Source organism: Pimephales promelas, chromosome 20, assembly GCF_988280905.1.
Source record: "Pimephales promelas chromosome 20, fPimPro1.hap1.1, whole genome shotgun sequence".
Taxonomy (NCBI): Eukaryota; Metazoa; Chordata; class Actinopteri; order Cypriniformes; family Leuciscidae; genus Pimephales; species Pimephales promelas.
The window spans coordinates 27,880,512-27,895,935 of NC_142788.1; the positions used below are offsets into that span (position 1 = coordinate 27,880,512).

Genomic DNA, 15,424 nt, shown 5'->3' on the forward strand with positions numbered 1-15,424 from the left:
TGAATATATTCCCTTTGTGCATATTTAATTCTAACATACATTAAACACATCAAACACTAACACATCACATGATATGTAAACAGCAGGTTTGTGTTCAGTTTCGAGCTGCAATGTTTGATTCAGATTCCACTCCGTACAATTCTTTACCACGATTTACAATCTGTAATGTTGATTGCTCAGAGCTCATCTGCCAGGAACATCTCCCTGTTTTTTTTAATAAGAATATTAATAATAACACATAACATGAATAAACCTGATTTCATTTTAATGCAATGTAATATTTGTATGGTCTTATTTCTTACAAACCTTGTTGCTGAATATTACAGTGTTGACATCATGAAACAAAAGCCTTTCAGAGAGCAACCAGTCACCGCCAGCAGGGGGCAGCATTGGCAAATCCTTGGGATATAAACTAGGATTTTCTGTAAAACAAGCATACCATGTGCAAATGGAGGAAGACAGCAGGAATAAGCCCCAGGCTATAGTTTCTGGTATGTGGCTTTCAATATCTGATGGGACTTGTCATGTTATAGAAAATGGCAAGCGCTCTTTAAAAAAAAGTCCCAAATCTGGTTCCTAATATCCAATGAGGAATGTGAACATGTCTGAATTCCTCTTCTTTACGAAAATGCTGGCTAAACTTGCCTGAGGTTAAAAAAGAGTGAGCTCTGAATGTATATAATTATATTTTTAATGAAAGTGTTGCTTATTAAAAGCTTAGAACTAGTGTTTTATTAAAAAGTATTAAAAAGACTGTTTTTACCAGTGTCTTTACACCAGTGGTGGTATTTTTTTTTTTTTTTTTTTTTGATTCATCGCAGTGGCTTAAATCTTTTAAATCGGTTCCGAAAAGTAAAATTTTGATTCGTTCAGTGACACTCGTTGCATGTTGCACATTACGCCAGTAGGTGGAGACAATTGAGTATCTCCACCTTTGAACCATTCACTGAACCGATGGTTCACCGAGTCGCTCACGATTCGCATTCAGTCGATGAGTAGTCACTTTTAGATCAAAAAGTAAGTCATTTTTATATCAAAACAATCCGATTCGTTCAGTGAAGGGGGCGTGTTTGTTCATCAGTCTAACCAATGGCTTAGCTTTGAAAGATCCCACCTGCAAAGCATCAGGAGACAGTGTTAAATTACATCAAGTCTCAAATAATTAATACAATATTACAATAATAATGAACATAAACAACTTAAAGACATGTGCCATCTGACTGCTGCAGATTCATTTCAGCGTTGATAGTGTTTCTATAGAAACGCTAGGAATGCAGCATAAGCTCATTGTTTTGGTTCAGGCGAAACTGTACATGCACATGGAATGAAATGACAATGAAAATACAAAAAAAAATGAAAATAGCTATTTTCATAGAATGAAAATACAATTCAAATGGCTTTATCGGCATGACTGTACATATTACAATATTGCCAAAGCTTGTAACACACATATGAAAATACATATGTTGACAGACAGGTAGGACATCCAATCATTGGATACAGGCCGAAAATTCCCCAAAAAAAAAAAACAATTTAAAATTGCAAACGGGACGAATGCAATGATTGGACGGACATTTTATGGTCCTACACTGTCCACAGACGAGATAAATACATTTAAACCACCTGACCGGCTTACTTAGTTTTTTTTTTTTGTTTTGTTTGTTTGTTTGTTTTTTGTTGTTTTTTTGCAGGAACAAATCATCAACCTTGAACCCCAGCTATATTTATATTTGTCAATAAAAGCTTTTGCGATCGCCATATTTATTTATTTATTAATTTATTTCCATTTATATTTTTAAATACATTCATACATACATACATATTTTAACATTTTATTCTTTCTTTATTTATTTTTTGCACCAAGCAATCTCAAAATGACGTTGTGGGTGCCCCAGATCCAGCAATAGGTGGCCCAGTTACCTTATATTCTCTACAGAGTCATGATAAACCCCATTCCAGTCTCTCTCTCTCTCTCTCTCTCTCTCTCTCTCTCTCTCTCTCTCTCTCTCTCTTCCTCTCTCTCTCTCTCTCTCTCTCTCTCTCTCTCTCTCTCTCTCTCTCTCTCTCTCTCTCTCTCTCTCTTCTGCAGTTGCAGACTAGTCAAGTGTAACGTAGTAAAACAGTGTCACGTCAAGCGCCCTGCCCTCCCAGCTGCCTTCAGTTTTCCCACCGTCTCATGGGTGTCATGGGGTTGACTCCCCCTTCGGCCGTGTGCTGTTTCTCAGGGACGCAATAAGCACTGCTTATCCAGGCAGGCATCCGATCATTCCGGATCGCGTTTGATCGTGACGTTGGGATACATTAATTGTTACCGGCGTGAAGATGACTCGTGCAGCTGTGCGCGTTCCCAGGCAACCCCCGTCATGAACGCGCACTGAACGCGCTCACTCTCCGTTTCATTTCGTCTGTTAGAGCCGCAAAACATTAGGCTATTGACTATGGAAAGCTGAGCCTCGTTCATTCATAGACCGAAAACAGTCAATCAAAGGTCATTCAGAGCAGCCAGAAAACAAAAGGATTTTATTCACACCACATTTGTGGTTCTCGACAAGGTGAGTAGGCTACGAACGCCTTATTTTATATCAGATGTTTTTTGTTAACCGTTGAGATTGAACATACTAGACCTGAAGGTGATTTTAGCCTGATTTCCGGTTGATAAAATAAATAAAAGGTGTGGTTTATTGATTTAAATGAATTTGTGCGAGCTCAATATTTCTTATCGTGTTTATAAATCCGGGTATTTTTTTTCTCCGATCCACCGGTTTAACGTTAAATGGATTGTTTTGATTGTCTCAACAATAACAAATGATCGCGAGGTTTTTCATTTTAATCAGACAGCCTACAAATCTTATGATTATTGATTAATTTGTGTGAATATTGCAAACAATCACAATGTGTGTGAGCGGTTTCAGATGACTACCTGAAGTCCTGTCAAGGACTAGTCTGGGTTTGTCTTTCTTTCTTTTTTTTTTTGGTAGCCCTACGTCACACCTGGATTGTGTGCCGACTGCCTGCCTACTATGTTAATTTCTTCTATGTCAGTTTTGAGATTAAATGAAGAGCTTCTCAGATGTTTCTCCTGAGAAGAAAGACGTCAGTAATTTCAATCGTTTCTACAGTTGCAGATCTATCTATCTATCTATCTATCTATCTATCTATCTATCTATCTATCTATCTATCTATCTATCTATCTATCTATCTATCTATCTATCTATCTATCTATCTATCTATCTATCTATCTATCTATCGCTCGTCAGCTAGTGGCAGTCTTCAGTGAACTAAAGAGAAGTTCTCGTCTGCTTTGTTGGTGGTATGAGATTATGGTTCTCCCACTCAAGATGACTCAAATCTGTTTGCCATAAGGCATGAGTTGTGCTTGATTCCTATTTTGGACATCTTTAAAGTTAAGAAAAACATAATCTGATTTGGTCATAATCCAACTATGACCTGATTTGGCCATAATCACGAATTGGTGGCTATTTGTTTTTTAATTTGTACTCTCTTGTTTGTAATTTTTTGTGTGATCTGGTTACGCATGAGGGTGAGGTTCAGGGGTGGACCTTCACGCCTACTTTTTCCCAAAAAATCTTAAGTTTCCATGAATCATGTAGTGCAAATTAATGCGCAATCTCCACCTCGTAAAATAGTTTTCTCATAAGATTAGGTTGGTCATTTTTAGCCTTTCTATGACTTGTAGATGGCATTGTCCTCTAGTCCAGTCATGTTTTCTTTTCCATACATTGCTCTTTACAGTAAGGGGCTTTACAACACATTTCTAAAGACATATTCCTTGTGCTCTACTATAAATCATGGGTTTAGAGCCTTGGAAATCATATCAGAAGAGTTTGAGCATAGAACTAAGCTATAATTTGTTAGTTTACCACTTCTCATCTTAGAAAGACCTCGCCCACACTCGCTGTCCTCAGAGTGTTTCGTTTTCCCATCCTCCTCATTCTCCATGGCAAAATGCACTTAGGTAAGTGAAAGTGAGCAGGTTTAACCAAATCGACCCTGGTTTGAATCTGTGAAGGGCTGGATAGTATCATCAACCTCACTTTGACCGTTCAGGTCTTCTTTGGTGGGAGAAATAAAGCACAAATGTCTGGAATCTGAGCGATGCAGCTCACTGTAAAGCAGCCGTATTTAATGTTTATCTTTGGGTTTTGCCTTCTCTGTTGACTTTTGTTTCATTTTAATAAGTTCCACTTCTGTTGTTGTACATCCTGGTTATCGCTGGCGCTTTGCCAGTCTCAATGTCAATGTTAATTCTAGGGTTTAGCAGAGTGGATTCACAGTGCAACTGTGTTTTTTTTTTTTTCTTTCATTTTATCTTCCGCCATGTCTGTAGTATAAACAGTGTTGGATACTTTTAATTAGGGCTGTGAAATGATTAATCGCGATTAATCGCATCCAAAATAAAAGTTTGTGTTTGCATAATATATGTGTGTGTAGTGTGTATAATTATTTTGTATATATATACATATGCATGTATATATTAAAGAAAAATGTGTAATATATCAAATATTTATATTTATGTCAGGGCTGTCAAACAATAAATCGCGATTAATCGCATCCAAAATAAAAGTTTGTGTTAACATACAATATGTGGGTGCACTGTGTATAATTATACACACACATGCTTGTTTATATTTAAGAAATATGTTCATGTATTTACTGTATATAAATTTATATATAATTTATATTAAATATACATATTTTATATGATAATTTTTTTCCTAAATATACATGCATGTGTGTGTATAATTATACACAGTGCACCCACATATATTATGTAAACACAAACTTTTATTATAGATGTGATTAATCGCGATTAATCGTTTGACAGCCCTGATTTAGGTATAATATTAATTTTGTATAAATATATATAAAGTATATACATGCAAATATTTCTTAAATATATACATGCATGTGTGTGTATTTATCTATACAAAATAATTATACACACTACGCACACATATATTATGTGAAAACAAACTTTTATTTTGCATGCGATTAATCGTTACACAGCCCTAGATTGAAATGGTGTCTGGCAAACAAAAACAATCTCTAGCATGTAATTTTGATCATGGCTTAGAAGATGTGTGTGGAGCAAGTGTAGGTTTGTTGTTGTCTCACTAATTGCATCATCAGGTTCTGCACTCCTATTGGTTTTTGACTTGACGGTTGTCAAAGGAGAAGTTGCACTGCCAGAATTTCATCTGAGCTCAAATTTGATCGTCGTGGTCAAACTAGTGATTAAAGACTTTGGTCGAAGATCAGAGAAATATAAAATAGTACAATGTGAACCTGGCTTAACACGAGACTCAGAGTTGCACTTCAGAACCGAGACTCCATCTGATAACTTCAAGGTATCCCCCAAATCTTTTTTGGAGTGCTATGTTTATTCCGATGAGCCGTTTGTCCCTTAGTGATTTGGAGCAATTAGCTATTGCATCTGTGTTCATCTGTTGTTTCTCTGCATTGCCCGTGGCTGTTAATGGTTCTTTCATGAGGAGGGACTGATGCTCTTAATTAGAAGTGCTCATGACACCATCGAGGGCTCTCGAAGAGGGGTCCCGGGTCCCGTGATGAAGTGGCTTTAATGCTTTTCGGAATTCTGCGAATGCCTTTCAATGAAAGCCGTGAAAGTTTAAGTCTGCTCCAAATGAGATCATTGGAAAAGCAGCTTTTTAAGGCAAAATTCCTGTTAATTGGTAACGTGCCGACGCAGTGGGGCCTTTGTCCTCCCTTCACTGGGACCCTCTGTCTGTGAGGAGTGATACACTCAGCTTTGGGCTGCGTTATGAATGACACACTTGTTTCTGTTGACTGGCTTTGAGAATTGGCATGTAATGAAAAGTGGCTTCATCTTTAGAAATGCTATTATGTGAACGAGTGATTGTAGGAGGCATGATCCGGGATCCCACATTTTGGGAAACCGCTTGACCAAATTATATCACTGGAGCCACTGAGTAAAAAAATGCAATAGAGTATAAGGAGTACTTTCATGAATTACTGAAAAATATTTGGTAAATCATAAATATCCTAAAATGTCGACTATATATATAATTGGATATCCATTTTGCATTTCAAAAAGTAAAAAAAAACAAAACTGAAATTATTTCCAGTACCTTTTTGAAAACATATTTAATTTTAATCATTCAGTGCTTGTCAAAAACAAGTTACTTTCTTCTTTTTTAATTTTTAAAGTTATTTATTTATAGTATTGTTTGTCAACTCTGTTACAGACAAATGAGTCAGTGTGTAGAAATACCAGTAACAGAGTTGACCATTTTAAACTTTTAGCCCAAAAACCATACTTGCTAGCTTAAATGCTAGGAGCACATGGCACTAATAAAATCATGATTAAAATACTTTTAAAGATCCCACTGTGTGAGCAGTGATCAATTCTGTTTTCCTTTTGATATTGTGGTATTTCACTAAATAACTTTCAAGGTTAAAATATTTTATCAGAGAGAGGACACACACCTTTCATTGCTTCAGATCTTATCCATGAGGGAAAGTGACATCATTTCCTATATCTTACAGTTGTGAGAAATGATTCCACCAGTTTAAAGGTAAAGGATGGTACGGTAACAGAATTGATGCAAGATTTACACGTTTTTATAAGATAAAACATTGCTTTTAAACCATTTAATGTTGTAGAATTAAGAAAATGACTATTTCGGGCTTGTATAAATAAAATTAATCTTACTAAAAGACAAGTAAAATAAAACATTTTGATTACACAATGATACATGATGGAAAAAAAATAGTACCAATTCATGATTATCAGCTATTTAATGACACTTTTTACAGAAAATATTATATTGTAATCTCATCTAATTGTGTAATTGTGATCCATGACATTGAGTAACAGTTACAAATAATTTAAAAAAAATTATAGAATCATCCATATTGTACTGTATATCATGACGGTTAAGCTCATTTCTCATTTATATAACTGTAATGCAAAAAAAATATTGTTTCATGTATGCAGAATCGTATTTGTTGCATTGCCTTCATGTATTCTGATTTCTTTTTTTTCTTATTTTCTCATTTGTAAAACTGCTTTCTGTGTTTTATGTGCTTAATTGTCATTAAAAATATTGCATTGTAAAATAATATCACAATATAAACAATATCGCTCTTTGATGTAGAAGTATAAAATGTACAAATAAAATATATTATTTCTTTAATTAATTAATTAATTTTATATTTAGAAACATCTGCTGATGCATGAGTGTGGTGTTGTGGATATTACAGGACGCTCCGTCACCTTGTCTTTTATCTGTATAAAAACCGTTCACACGTGATTTAACAAGCTCCTCGTTTTGTGTGATTTGGCAGCAAAATTTGCATTTTTAATGGTCACGCTATCGGCCTCTCTGGGTTTGGAGAATACAGCGAGATTTGCTGTGGCCACCCGCAGATCTTGTTCAATTTTTAATGCAGCAGACGGCTAACTTCAGTTGTTGTGTGTAGCTGCCTATCCACGTTCTGTAGCTCTGTCCCACTTATGCATCTAATTGGTAGGCCTACCACTTCTCAAGGACCATTGCACGAATTTGTAAACATTTTTTTTTAGCTTTTTCTGTTAGAATAATTGTTTGCTTTTTGATTTTGTAATCAAAATCAGAAGCTTTCAAACTTCGTGTAGTTTTCAGAATATGAAGCGACAGCGACCATTGATGGAGCTTAATTCTCCATCAAGAGCATTTGCATGTTTATATATAGTCCAACATGTTTCAATTATTTGCGCTCTGACAGTAATTGCCACTGAAGGTATTGCATTTCTTCCAAAGCTTTGGCGGCTGCAATGACTCATTTTAAGGAGATTAACTTGGAGCTTCTCCGAGACTGGTTTTCCTTGCTTAACGTTAGGGCTGGATAATAAATATCGATTTCTCGATATTAATCGACTCTCATTTTTACGAACCGATATCGATTCTTAAGTCTCAAGAATCGATTAGTCATCCTGTTTCATTTGAATGAATGGGACATTGTATCGCGGCTGCGCGCATCCAAAAAAATCGCAATAATCTTTGTCCTTTGTTAGGCTACTAGTGATATGAAACAAACTCTCAATTTTCAAATTACGTCCATTTTCTTTAGAAATTCAAAAACATGAATAGAGTTTTGGCGCTGTGGCGTGAGATCGCTCTGGCGCAGCTCCAGAGAAGCAGCAGCGCTGATCTCTCTTCCGGGTAAATAATACCAGTTACAGCGCGAAATAAACATGAATGAGCATCTGAAAGCGTGTTAAAAGATAGAGTACATTATAGAAATCCGTATCATGTCACATTGATTCGCTCAATCAGCGTTTCAACCGTGGAAAAACGTCAGTTAACAGCTTGTAATCAATTTCATCGTCATATTTACCTCAGAAAACCCACATAAACTCGTTAGTCAGCTAGAGAAAATAACTGTAGAGAGGAGCATTTTGCTAAATATATACACCATATTACATATGTATTATAATCTTAATGTTCTTCAATATGTAATGCATATTTGAATAAATCTGGCAAGTTTTTATGACAGCCACCATTTAAATGTTTATATTTCATATAATCTTCCTATTATAAAAATAAATAAAAGTGTAATTTAAGTGATTCATTCATTATTACCTTCATATTAGGCTAATGAACCCTAGTAGGCTACAACTAGACTCCTACAGTTTACAGCATTAGTTAAGAGATTTGATTCCCTTGAGAAAAATTGGCATTTGTTGTAACTGATATCCAAAATAATCGATATTGAATCGAATCGAATCGAATTGCAAGCTTGTGAATCGAAATCGAATCGAATTGTGAAATTTGTCTCAATACCCAGCCCTACTTCACGTGAGCTGTTGGACTGCCATTGAGCTTGAAACTGGTCGATTGTGGGATGAATGACCCATACTTTGCAGGATGTCTTGTAAATGCAAAAGCATCCTTTTAATCAATTCATGAGAGTCATTAACCGTCACTCGGTGTCAGAGCCCCGTTTTTGGTCACAGGAAAGAGTTTGAAGTGGATGACCCTTCCGAACTCTCACCACTGTGGGCCCATCTGTCCACATCTGATGTCATTTGAATGGAGAACGTGGTGGTGGTCCGTTCGGGGGAACACAGCGTTACTGTGTCCACGCGGAGTTCAGGGCCACTTCCTGTCAACCCTGCGAGCGAGGCCACAGATGCGTCACGTCTCCTTTCAATCCTCCCTCTGTTCTCTCCTTCCGTTTAGTGGCGGGAAAACAAGGAAGGATGGGATTTTTATTATTAACTAGGACTATATGATTATAAAGTGCCACTCAGCCATTGATATGGCTGTTTAAACAGGCTTTGTGCACCCATCCAAATAATATCTGAAAGCTGTTTATTGAATTTCTACCTTTTGTTTTCTCTGGATCTCAAACATAGCTTATCTAATGAGTCATGGCTTGACATTTTAGCGAAGTGAAAACCGATATTATAGACCTTTAGTGAGGTTTAAACTATTTATTTAATTTTATTTCAAACTGGATGTGAAGGATAGATTTTCAGTCTTTGCAAGGTCAAAGGTTATGGCCAGACCCACATGCTTATCTGCACATGCATAAAGTTGAGCACCATTTGAATGGCTTTCACACATGCCTTTAACTATATCTATCCACAGAAAACCAATGATTTACCATATTTAAATCTGCAGAATTTCCTTCCAGAACGTTTGCAGATTCCAGTCCAATTTTTTTCATTTTGGAACAACATTTTTACAGTGTTTTGTTGGCTAAACCATTGAAAACCTTATTAAACGCACTGCACTTCTATATCGCACTCGCTGCAAATCAAGCCTGGCATCCATTAGGGCTGGATAATAAATATCGATTTCTCGATATTAATCGATTCTCATTTTTACAAACCGATATCGATTCTTAAATCTCAAGAATCGATTAGTCATCCTGTTGTTTCATTTGAATGAATGAGACGTTGTATCGCGGCTGCGCGTATCCAACAAATCGCAATAATCTTTGTCTCTTGTTACTATTGATATGAAACAAAGTCTCAATTTTCAAATTACGTCCATTTCCTTTAGAGATTAAAAAACATAAACAGCGTTTTGGCGTTTGGCGCTGTGGCGTGAGATCGCTCTGGCGCAGCTCCAGAGAAGCAGCAGCGCTGATCTCTCTTCCGGCTTAATAATACCAGTCACAGCGCGAAATAAACATGAATGAGCATCTGAAAGTGTGTTAAAAGATCGAGTATAACTTATCTAAATCCGTATCATGTCACATTGATTCGCTCAATCTGCGTTTCAACCGTGGAAAGACGTCAATTAAACAGCTTGTAATCAATGTCATGTATCGTCATATTTACCTCAGAAAAACTCGTTAGTCCACACTCGTTAGTGTTCTTCAATATTTAATGCATATTTGAATAAATCTGGCAAGTTTTTATGACAGCCACCATTTAAATGTTTATATTTCATATAATCTTCTTATTATAAAAATAAATAAAAGTGTAATTTAAGTGTTTGTATAGTTAATTATTACCTTCATATTAGGCTAATGAAGCCTAGTAGGCTACAACTAGACTATATATAGACCATAGTTTACAGCATTTAAGAGATTTGATTCCCTTGAGAAAAATTGCCATTTATTGTAACTGATATCCAAAATAATCGATATTGAATCGAATCGAATCGTAATTGAAATCGAATCGAATTGCAAGCTTGTGAATCGAAATCGAATCGAATTGCAAGCTTGTGAATCGAAATCGAATCGAATTGTGAAATTTGTCTCAATACCCAGCCCTAGCATCCATTGAGAAACTATTTCCTTTACTTGCTTGCTTTATTAAAACCTTTCCTCGCATGTTTAGCCAGAAATCTGCAATTTATTTACTTTGCATTTAAAGGAAGTGGCCTGTAATTGCAACAGGTGAAATTACATTTATTGTACATAAAAAAAAATGTCCATTATCCATTGCAAAGCTGCTAAAATCGGTGGATTATTTTGTTTTGTATTTGAATTGAGTCTGTCATCACTATAAGAAATGATTTTATAAAAGTTTTGGCAGCAAACTTTGTGATATGCATTATGCATCATGACAGGAATACTAAAAATCATTGATTCGTCCTAAGATCCCTTGGAGGTTGGTGAGGGCTGTTGTCTCGCGTTCATACGCCCACATCATTCAGCACAGAAAAATAGTGCATGTCTCAATTGTGCATGTGAACAACCGAGTACGCTTGGGGGATGTTTTATGTAGAGATGAAGTTGTTGTAGGTTTTCGTTTCATCTGGGATTTCAGGAGACACAAGGGAAAATGCTAGGGCTAGGTTCACTCAGTTCACAGTCTACTTAATATTAATTTGTGCATGAATATTAAAGAGGTTCTCTCATTATCTCCTAGTCCTGAAGGAAAATGCTTTTTGGCATCCTGATTTAAAAGACAAACCTAAAAACTATTCTGAATCATGTGCGGCAGACCACGGTGGAATTCCCCTTTAAATGCGAGAGCGTGTTCATTTCAAAGGAAGGTCTTTTTTTGGTGGTGACTGGCAGTGCCATTTGAATATTTCAACAGTAGTGTGAGCTGTAATGGAAATCACTTCTGAAGTCTGTTATGGAAATGTGGAGGGTCGGAGTCTGTTATGTTTGATGGCTGGATGAATCACGGGTCATCTACAGGGCATTTGATTGGCGCTCTGATTTATCCTTGGCTGTTGTTTTGTTGCACATCACCATGCTCGCGTTCTTTCTTTAGCCGTGTCTATTTCCTCTCTTAATTTCCAGAGGAAGTTCAAAGGTGACCGAATGTGGAAGCCAGTCTTTTTGTCCAAGTGATGAGGAATCAGCTGATTCTGAGTGTTCGCTGTACCGTTGGGTCGTGCCCTGACTTGCTTGCAGAATGTGACTAGAAAGGCAAAATCACTGAAGACATGAAGAGGCAGATATAGACCCAACCACAGAAGTACAGTGCCGAAAGCATTTATATAGCGCTTTAATAAATACAGATTGTTTCAAAGCAGCTTCACATGAATAAAAATTAACATTGTTAAAGTTGTAAAATTCATCGTTTATGAAACAAATTACATTTCAGCAGCTTTAAAGCGGTTCTACAGAAGATAATAGTGTCATTATTTAGCTCAATTCAGTTCAAGGTTGTTGTTTTTTTCTCCATTCTGTCACCAATGGTGAAATACATAAAGGAGTAGTTCAAGACTTTTGCTGATAATTTACACACCCCCATGTCATTCAAGATGTCCATGTCATTCTTTCTTCAGTCGAAAAGAAATTAAGGTTTTTGATGAAAACATTCCAGGATTTAATGGGAACCAAACGGTTCAAGGTCCAAAAGACTGTTGAAAAACTGTTCAAAGGGCTTTAAACGACACCAGACGATGAATAAGGGTCTTATCAAGCGAAACAAATAACAAAGTTTAAGTTTTATAAGCTCAAATGGTCGCCTTGCTCTGTTTTGTGTGACTCTCCTGTTCGAACTCGTTCATCAAAATGAACGAATCTTTTTCCAAGTCAATGCGTTCATTTCGTTCGTTGAATGACCCAAATGACACGAAAAAAGATTCGTTCATTTTGATAAACGAGTTCGAACAGGAGAGTCACAAATGCGCATCACAGAACAGAGCAAGGCGTCCAAACGTTTACTGTTGTTATCTATTATTTTGTAAAATTAAGAGCGGCCATCTTTAAATTAAATGTACGAGGCTTCAATTTAATTGAATCAACTTAAATTGTCAGCCAATTTCAGTTGTTTTAGCTTTACAAAAACAGTCCGGAACGCTACTTGATATTGCGAACTGGTATCTATCACGTTATTGTAGCACAAATACAACTTTGTGATTCTTCAAGTCATTTTTATATGGTGGTTAATGAATCTCGCACATTCACAGAAAATAGCTTACACGTTGTGAATACATTGGTTTTACGCTTCTTGAGACATTTGGCTTTACACACTCATATTGTAAAGCACATTCTTGCTTGCCAATAGGGAAGACATTCCTAACTCAAAGGAAGGCGGAGGAGACCGTTAACAAGCAGGGAATGTGTGCCTTATGGGCTCATCTCTGTGACTTCAACCTGCTCTGGGTGTGTGAGAGATGAAGAGATGTCAGGACTTGTTTCTTAATGCGCCTGCATTCCTGAACCACTACAGAGATGAGTGATCAGCCAATATGGTGAACACACACTATAGTTTTTGAAAGAAGGCCCCTGTAACGGAATAGTTCACCCAAAAATCACAATTAGTTTATTATTAGAACTCGCCCTCATGCCGTTCCAAACCCGTAAGACTTTCGTTCTTCTTCCGTAAGATTTTCGACTGCTATGTAACTGCCACTTTGACTCTTCAAAACGTTCATAAAGAGATTGCAAAACTAATTCAAATGAATTGAATGGTTTAGTCCAAATTTTCTGAAGAGACACGATCGTTTTATATGATGAACAGCTTTTAATCACATATAAACATTGATCAACTCAATCATCAGATATGATAAAAGGAAGCTTAAGCATGTTCGCTTGACGTGCGAGAACCAATGAGCTTCATTCTCGTGTTCAGTGTCACATGATCCTTCAGAAATCATTCTAATATGCTGATTTGCTGCTCAAGAAACATTGGTTCTCGCATGCCACGTGAATGATCATGACACCAAGTCTAAATATTCAAAATTAGGAATGAGATTTGTTTTTATGCATGTGGGGTGGACTACCTTTTATGAATCCGTTCAGCAGAATTTCATAAATTTCCCTCCACAATCTCTGCAGAAAATGGGCACATTTCATATTTGGGCTTTTTAAGTAGTTCTATGCAAAAATGACCCATTTCTTTAACTTTCACATCTTGCAAAGGAAAATAGGAGCACTAAATCATTGGGAATTCAAGCAAATCAGAAGCTATTGACCATAAATCAGTAACGATTTTCATGAAATGACAAAATGGCCTGAACAGAAAGATGCAAAGAGAGTCATCTACGAGTTCCACATCAAAGAGTCCCTCTTCCTCAGAAGGGCTTAGACTTAGAGGTAACGCTTATCTCTCATAATGTGCCGCCAGATATTTTAATCTGCAAGCTCGTTCTCTTCGGCTGTGGTATCTTCTCCAGGGGGTGCCGCAGAAAAAGAGAAAACGTGAGAAAGGCCGATAGAGTCGAAAAAATCTGTAATTTTTGAAAGGGTAGCTTTGTCCACATGTTGGCTGACGTGAAAGAAATGGATGCATCTTTCTTTTTTCATGAAGGAAATCTTCAGGGGAAAGATAAAGCCCAAAGGATCCTTGTATCTCTTCCACTCTCTCACACACACACATCCCCCCAGACGCCCTTGTTTCTCTTTAATACTCTTGACCGCAGATCTCTGTTCCCTTGCAACACACACCATGCCCATATTTAGATGCAGGAAAGAAGCGTGCTTGATTGTTTACAGATGACAGCAGGAGACTGTAGGAGTGTGACTCACTGGCGTTGCTGTAGGATCGAGAACGCTGAATGCAAAATGCAAAAACCCTGCTTTGTTAATTACAGGTACTGGAATGGATTTCAGCCATAACGCAATGTTTGTTCGGTGCCGATTAATATTTGTTGGTTTTTCGGGGCTTACAGGTCATTTTAATTTATCTGTCTCTAGGTTTAACCTTGAAAATAAATGCATATTTTGCATAAAATAAGCAGGCGCTGGGTTTTTTTTTTTTTTCATGACAATTAAGCAAAACATTTTTTGCTTACATTCTCATTACTGAAATGCGACTGTTTAATGTTTATGAAAATGTCAGAAAATCTGAAAATTGTTATGAAATTTCTTAAGTTCAGAAAATATTATCTTGGTAAGTTCTCTGAAATAGGAAGTTTGGGCAGGACATATCCAATTTTTTTTAAAGTCAATAGGTTTTACAGTTTTTCTGCCTGATTTCTTTTCAAATCTCTGTAGTTTTGTCTCTGGTGGAAATAAAAAGTGTTTTAAGATGGAAACTTTAGTTAATTATTTAGTTAAAAAATTATTAAGACATAATTGTATTTATATATGAAGAGTTCAGATGCAAAAGCCTCTAAGTGCCATTTGAAATTTTCTTCTTTAATGATGATTTTTATCAAGCTTGTATATTTAAGTTCAGTAATTTCACTTAAATGGCAATGATAATTACCTATTAATTGTTATTTAAGTGAAATTACTGAACTTAAATATACAAGTTTGACAAAAATCATCATTAAAGAAGAAAATTTCAAATGGCACTTAGAGGCTTTTGCATCTGAACTCTTCATATATATATATATATATATATATTTGGAATGATTTTACCCAATTTATGTTTGAAAATTTTTATTTCAGTTTGTTATTTTAGTACATCAAGTTAAATGTAATAAAAATGTGAAATGCTGCCTTGGCAAACAGCTGAAATTTATAGAATTTTTTTTTTTTCAATTTTTTTTTCCACATTTCTTTTACGTAA

General features: G+C 36.2%; 1 protein-coding gene across 2 annotated transcripts in view; it reads left to right on the forward strand.

The window, feature by feature from the left end:
* Positions 1–2,343: 2,343 nt before the first annotated feature.
* src (SRC proto-oncogene, non-receptor tyrosine kinase) overlaps positions 2,344–15,424 on the forward strand; it is a 46,075-nt gene continuing 32,994 nt past the window's right edge. The window contains exon 1 of one of the 2 annotated variants that reach the window (XM_089124700.1): positions 2,344–2,552. The gene's annotated coding sequence lies outside the window, so the exon portion shown is untranslated. The remainder of the gene's footprint in view (positions 2,553–15,424) is intronic. The other variant, XM_039652323.2, reaches the window with a different exon arrangement.